The following is a 7,047-nucleotide window of genomic DNA, read 5'->3' as shown; positions in this document are numbered from 1 at the left end:
TACCGAGCCGCCACACCCTCGCGACTCGCCCTCTGCGCACCGTTTAATCTGATCAACTGCGGATTATATCGGACAGCACCCTGACGAGCAGCAGGAAAAAATCGACGGCTGCGACGATGTTTCTTTCGCTCTTGCAGTCTTTACTGATTTCACGATGGAAGAGATTGGCGTGCTTGTTGCACGCTCTCTTCGGCGTGTACGTCGTCATTTGCACAGAACTTCTCAATTTTCATGGAAAAGAAGTTGGAAACATGGATACGAGAGCACACGATACAACGCGAAAACATGGAAATTTCGTTGAAGATAGAACGAGATGGACGAGTGTCGAGGTAGCTAGATGTGAAGCACACATTCGGTCGGTGAAATTGCAGAAGGATAGAGAAGTCTTGCTTTTTTATTAGATCAAACCGAGTGTGACCAAGCTGTACGTTCGACTTGACTCGGTCACTCGGCTCCTGTCCGAGCGAATAAACGTCTCCGTGCCTTATACCGAGCCTCCCCCTTTTCCCAGTCGCCATCCCCGGGGCACTTTTTTATGTCATCGGGAGACCCTGCTGTCCCGACAGCATTTTATCGGGCAACGTGCTCGTCCGGGTTCTCAATTTCACTTCTCGCCCTCGTACGTTTTCGAATTCCACGGCGAATAAATACATTTCTTATCGTGAAATCGTCGAAAGAATCTGTCATGTAGAGTTTTTATGTACGGAATTAAAGTAAATCTAAAATATAAAGAAACGAATTATTACAAAATTGGTCTATAGACTAGAATGGAACTATGCTAAGATGAAAATATAAGAACAAGGTTTAAAACGAGTCTGATCGACGATACAAAGTGTTCAATAAAGAACACCGGTTCGAACAGGGTCCGTAATAGCCGTTCCATATATCGTCTCGGCACCTTTTCTCCGTCACTTATTGCAACGGCGATGGCGTCGACGTAACTCGATTTTGCTTTCCATCTGAGACGTTGAAGGTCCCTGTGGCCCGTTCCTCAATAAGGCGATTCTCTGACCCAAATTGACTCCTATTGCCGCTGGAAGAATGAGTTTCGAGACGATATTTCGCTCGTTGCACGTCATAAAGGGACACTTCCTTTGAAATGATCTTTTTTCTTACGACGAAGCTAACAATAAGAAGCGGATTTTTGTCCGATTCTACTTTGTCTTCTACAACCGGGAGAGATTATTTTTGATGGAACATCCGCGTGCACAGAGTCAGGGATCGTGGTTAATCGTTAATATTCCCTCGAAGGGAGTGCAAGTGTTCGACGAGCAGGCGTCAATCCAGATTCGGGATTCTTATCTGTCCACAAAGCTTAATCCCTCCGATGCGAAGGCGGTGGTGCGCTAAAAAGTATTTTACGAGCTGCTTATACGTTTCAGCGGTCACCCTGACACCGAATCCAATTTTCTAGATACGATCTTTAGTAGGGATCAGGTGTTGGAAGTTCTCGGGATCCCAGTGTGGTGTGTTCGCCATTTGCAGCGCCACGCAGGAAGCATAATGATTCTCTTGCATTTCGTGTGGTTCGTTCCCACAGGCAACCGCGTCCAAACTATTCCATATTTTTCCTGTCTTTTCTTTCTTCTCTTACCGTCGAATACAAGTCGCGAATCTTCGAGGAAATCGAGTAGCGAGTTTCTGTTCGGCGGTGTATCGCCATATTTGAATATTTCTAGCAGCAGTCAGGAGAGTCGAGCCAGATAAAATGCTTTACGACGCCGAGGAATTAACCCTTGATTTCCGGGCATTACTCTCACCGCGGAGTCTGCCGAGATAAAGGGGTGGCTCCTTCCTTACTATCTCCGCGGCATAATGGCCGACGAAGGAGGGCACCGTTCATGGCGAAAGATATAATAGAGCCTCACCGTGGCTCTTCCACGGCCTCGTACACTCGCGATTTATGGTTTCTTTTATTTAGGGGAATAATGGCTAAGGTTACCAGTCTTCGCTCGAACTTGGAGATGCTAGACGAGGCGAGTCATGATCGTATTCCTTGTTTTAATATAAGAAAGAAACCAGGTTCCGTTCTTCGAATACGTGTCATAGTTCCTTCGAGCAGAGCTTTTTTAGACCAGAGTAAATAACTTTTCACATTCTATCGACATACCGGAGGAATCTCAGAGGACGGAGCAAGCGTTGCATCGGTGGTACCGCGTATCTTTGACGACGCATAGACGATGCACTCTCGCGACACCTTGCGTTTCTCAGCGCGGAGGAGACGGAAGAAGAGTATCCGGGTGGGTGTCAGGTCCGCCGCTTCTGTATCAATATTCATCAGCGTCCTATGTTCGGTTGGCTCAAATTCGTAGGATTAGCCGGAAACTTCGCATCGCTCCCTCCGCTTCTATGCAAGCGTCGCGCCGTTGCACGAGAGAGTCGACCTAACGAAGAAGGACGAAGACGGTCAAAGGGTTTAGAGTGAGAGAGAGAAAGAGAGAGAGAGAGAGAGAAAGCTAGGACGGTGGGAAGAGGGAGAGATCGTGGCAGTCGCCGTGACGCTCCACCGCGGGATTCTAATCCGGGTAGGCGGGCGTGTGTGACGTCATATTGCATAACAATTAATCAACGGGCGATAACAGCTAGCCGGGTCGACGGAGTGGGAAGCCCTGATAATCATTTCACCGGGCAGCTTAAAGTGCCACTAGTTAACGCTAAGCCGATTTAAAAGCGATTTAATATCCGGAATAATATACCTAGGTTTCCCTCTCTCTTTCTCTCTCGCCAGTTCTGTCGCGAACACGCGGCTTTGCTAACACGACAAAAGGGATCGTGCGCGAATAGATCCCCGTTTCAGTGTTCTTAAGAGGTGTTTCTTCGCTTCTCGCGGGGCACGTTCAGCTTTTGAAATGTGGAAAGATTCTTCCTCGTGTTGGCCGAGTAGAGCAATGTCGATGGCCGCAAGCCAGACACATTTTTCCTTTTGAGTTTTTTGTCTTGCTCTTCCTTCCTTTTTGGATAGAAGCTACGTTTAATGGCAGCACGGATTACGACCAAGCGACAGACGCAGGATTTCTCATGGAAATTTAGAGACAGGTCCTTTGATAAGTTCCTCCGTATTGTATGCCTGTATCCTAACGCGCTTCTTTCGACACTATATCGCCAATAAGTATTGGCACCAGCCACATGCTAATGTATAATGCCGATCAAACAACTGTTTAAACAGCACCGAGTTAAGTGCGGCCCATTCTTTCGTGACCACCCCTTCGCCCCGTCGCCAGTCTTCCATCGTTGACCGACGGGGTTGTTTTTGTCTCCGAGAACCAGGAGCTATGTCACCCGTGATTCTCGTCACTTTTGAATCTACTGAACTCCATCTTCTTTTCTTACCACAAGAAGAAGTTACGACAAGATAATGATATTTCTGCTTGGGATTCCAGTCATCTCTGTTATGCAAAGCTAGTTTCTTGTGCCATTCTTTTACCATTATTTGCTTTTTGGGATATCTACGTAAGTCGTAGAACGGACGCTTTTATTTTATTCTTTGCCTTTCGTTTGATATTCGAGTAAAATTTCTTCTCGATATAATCTGGTTATCTGAGAGATGCCGACGGCCAATAGTTTCGCCGCGACGAGGTCGCATATATTCCATTTTCGTAGGCCGTTGATTGAGGACAGATGCACGAGCAGGGGAAGTGCACTGTGCAGTATGGATGAGGGTACAGTCGATCACAATGACCCCCTGAAAGTACAATGGCGCACTAGTTCTCTTCGACGGGACCAATGCCGACCCGAAAATCACTCGGCTATGACAAAGAGCTGTGTTCGCGCTGCCGCAAATATGTTGTAAATACAGGAATACACTGAGAGTGTCTCATCGGGGCCAGACAACCCTGTTCGACTCTGTTCGAGCATCAGATAGCGCCTTGACGTCATTACCAGAGAGAAACATCCAAAGCTCTGTTGCCTTGGCCAAGATTGGAAAAATATGTCGTTAACGAAACCTTCATAAATGCAAATTCAACGTCTTAATTCATCCTGTTGAAATTAAAGAAGAGCCATTTTCTAGGTGGATCTTAGATTTCAACTCTACTTGTTTTTTATGATTGTCGAGATAGAAAATCAGGCAACGTTTAATAAAAGCGAATGTACGAAAAAACAAGTGACGCGATCGATCTGCGTTCACGAATGCGGCGCGGTTCGTTTCCATAAAATCTGTTGCTCGCGTTGCTGGGCGAAATCCTAATTAAACGGCAGATTCGAATTCGCCGGTGGTCCACGTACAAGCTTAATCCCGGGAAAGCGCCGATAATATCGATCGATGCGGCGAGTTAATTAAATTAAAATACTCGTATAATAGCGTGCCAGATGGCACGGCCAGAACATACAACCTGGTATTGAGTACCAGTTCACCCCTCGGCAACCCCCCGTCGTAATACGTAACTCGTTTAGTCTTGCAGGTTGACGAAAAGAGTAAGGAGGGCGGAACTGCCGCGGGATTTCGCTTGGCCAAAGCATTTAACGCACCCCCGTGATCGCTTTTTGCTGATCTTTGATCAAAAAATCGCGGACGTTTCACTTTTGCCATTGGAATCTCAGTTTCAGAGAAACAGTAAGATACTTCGCTGTGTCGTTTTCCATAAGAAGATGCGCATAGTGAGGATAATGATAAAAAATGTTGAATATCATGGAATTCTAATTGTTATAATCATAACATTTAGATTCTGGTCTCTTATGTTTTTTGAATGGGAAGAGGATAAAAAGATGAGTAGTTGCGGCTCGTAGATCCGTGATGATACTGACGGTCCTGATTACCTATTTACCAATGACAATCGAATGGTTATTTAGTTTCATGGGGTGAGAATCGAACCGCAGTTTAGCATTACGGAGGCCGAAGGCAGGTCGTTAGCGGCGTTGTCGCAACATATGCGCTCGGCAGGCTCCATATGGGCCACCATGGACCCAAATACGTAGCCCCCGGAGCCAAAGTACCGTACCCCATCAAAAGGGATCGATACCGTTTCGCTCTTTAATCGGTCAGATTTTGCGGCTTTCCACAGTGTTTTTCAAAGATTTTTATAATTAACTACGAGGGTTAAACATTCTCCGTAAAAAGTTTACGACTCGTGTATTAGCTTCATACGAAGAAAATTAGATTATCGTGAAAACTATATAAATGCTTTGTAAATGTTTCAAACTGCAAAGATTCAAGAAACCGCAAGAAAGAAAAATACCTTTCTCAAACATCTTACGGAGGATGATGCAGAAAAGCGCGTAGAATGCTAAGAGAGGCTGAAAATAAAGATAATTCGGGTGGTCCATGGTTTCCATCGATTCCCATAAGCATTGCGGTCGTCGGAGATTTTAAATGCAACCATATGATGAGGGCGGCTAAAAACATGGTATTTTCTCTAACCATCGCGCAACCGGAGACGAGGGCCACGGATGAGTTTGTGCGGCAAGTGCACGCATGGTGCGTACACCATGAAGCAGAAGAGACCCCCACGGAGAGTGTACGGGCAGTGAGCAGGTTGACTAGCTTTGTTCGTGCTCGATGATGACGATGGGGTCGGTCTCCGCACAGATGGGCCGCTAATCTCATTGAAAACTCATGAGGACTCTCAGAGTGGGGGATGGACCAACGGGGGGAGGTGAGCCAAGGGCTGAACCCTGCCCTAGAAGTCTCTGTAAAGTCTTTGCATGGGGGCCAAGCACCGTGCCAACCACCATATGTCCTACGTATGTATATGCGTGCACGTCTAAACGCATGATGCATGCTTACGAGAATATGTCGCGTGCTTTCTTTCTCTGCTCACCACGAGGATTGCTATTCTCCGTGCTATGTACACGATTATACGATATACTAATCGTGATACGATAGTTGCGACCTTAAAATTTTTCCATCGGAAGATCTTCGCTTATGTATACCATGTACATTTCTTAAAATTGATGCCCATCTTCAGATGACCGAGACCATTCTTCTCCGAGCCATTCGATTACCTTGCTAAGCTGGGCTTATATACATATTTAAGGTCGTGACCAACGTTAAGATCAGCGGAGCATAACTCCGTGCCGGCTGGCCCTCTCATGCATATTCCTCCGGTTTAACAAACACTCCGTAGAGACGTGAGCAAGAGAAAGAGAGAAGGGTCGAGGCGGAAATACAGAAATAGTAAGAGTAGCGGCGAAAGGGGTATAGAGAGAGATAGACAGACCCGGCACGCACTCCTCGGGCATACGGGGTTGCTTTACGAGCGGACAACTAAGGTATGCTCCCGGTTTCATCCCCTGCTCCTCCGGTATAATCGTGCTTTTCGTAACGTGGCCGGCGTTGCAACGGGCCAGAGGTTTTATACCTTGGTTTCTCTGTCGGAGTCAGTGCATCCACCGTGACCGAGTCCGTCGCACTTGCTGCCTTTACGGAATACGCTGCGCGTAAACTTTCGGAACCGCAGCCAGATATCGAATGCCTGGTGTTCCTCCTTCGTATTTTTTTACGATAAAGAATATTCTTCTTATGCTTCCCTATAAAATAAGATTTTTATATCTAAAGAAAGATGCGTGGTAATATCTAACGACACGTCACATAATGAATACGCCATATTTTTTTTTAATTCTTGAACTTTGCATTTTGTAAAACCTGTTGCTTTAAACGTCCGAAGCATTCATAGCAGATTTAAGAATCAGTCTCGACATTTGTACCGCATTCATTTCCGTGGAGACGCAGTTGAACGATCAGGTAGGAAAACATTGAACAGAGGGTTGATCTCCGAGGATCCGACGTGATTGCTTCTGACAGCGCAGTTAGGGGCGATGAACGGACGATTGGTGGATCGAAAGATAGTGAAACTGGATACCCTGCACATATGCTTCGTTCTAGCTGTAACTATGAAATATGTTGTTCCATATCTAATCGTATCTATCGCTACACCTTTAATCGACATTTTAATTAGCCTTTTACCATCCATTGAATCTCGAATGGCAGGACAAAGGATGCGATTTAAAGCAAAAAGTCGAAAACCATCTTATCGTGGTCGAATTCCTCGAAGTCTCTGCTAATTCTTTCTGAGATACCCAGGTGTTTGCTACATTTTCGCGGATCTGGCA

The sequence above is a fragment of the Bombus impatiens genome, unplaced genomic scaffold, assembly GCF_000188095.3.
Source record: "Bombus impatiens unplaced genomic scaffold, BIMP_2.2 scf_0091, whole genome shotgun sequence".
NCBI classification, from domain to species: domain Eukaryota; kingdom Metazoa; phylum Arthropoda; class Insecta; order Hymenoptera; family Apidae; genus Bombus; species Bombus impatiens.
Note: the sequence above shows the minus strand (reverse complement) of the source record.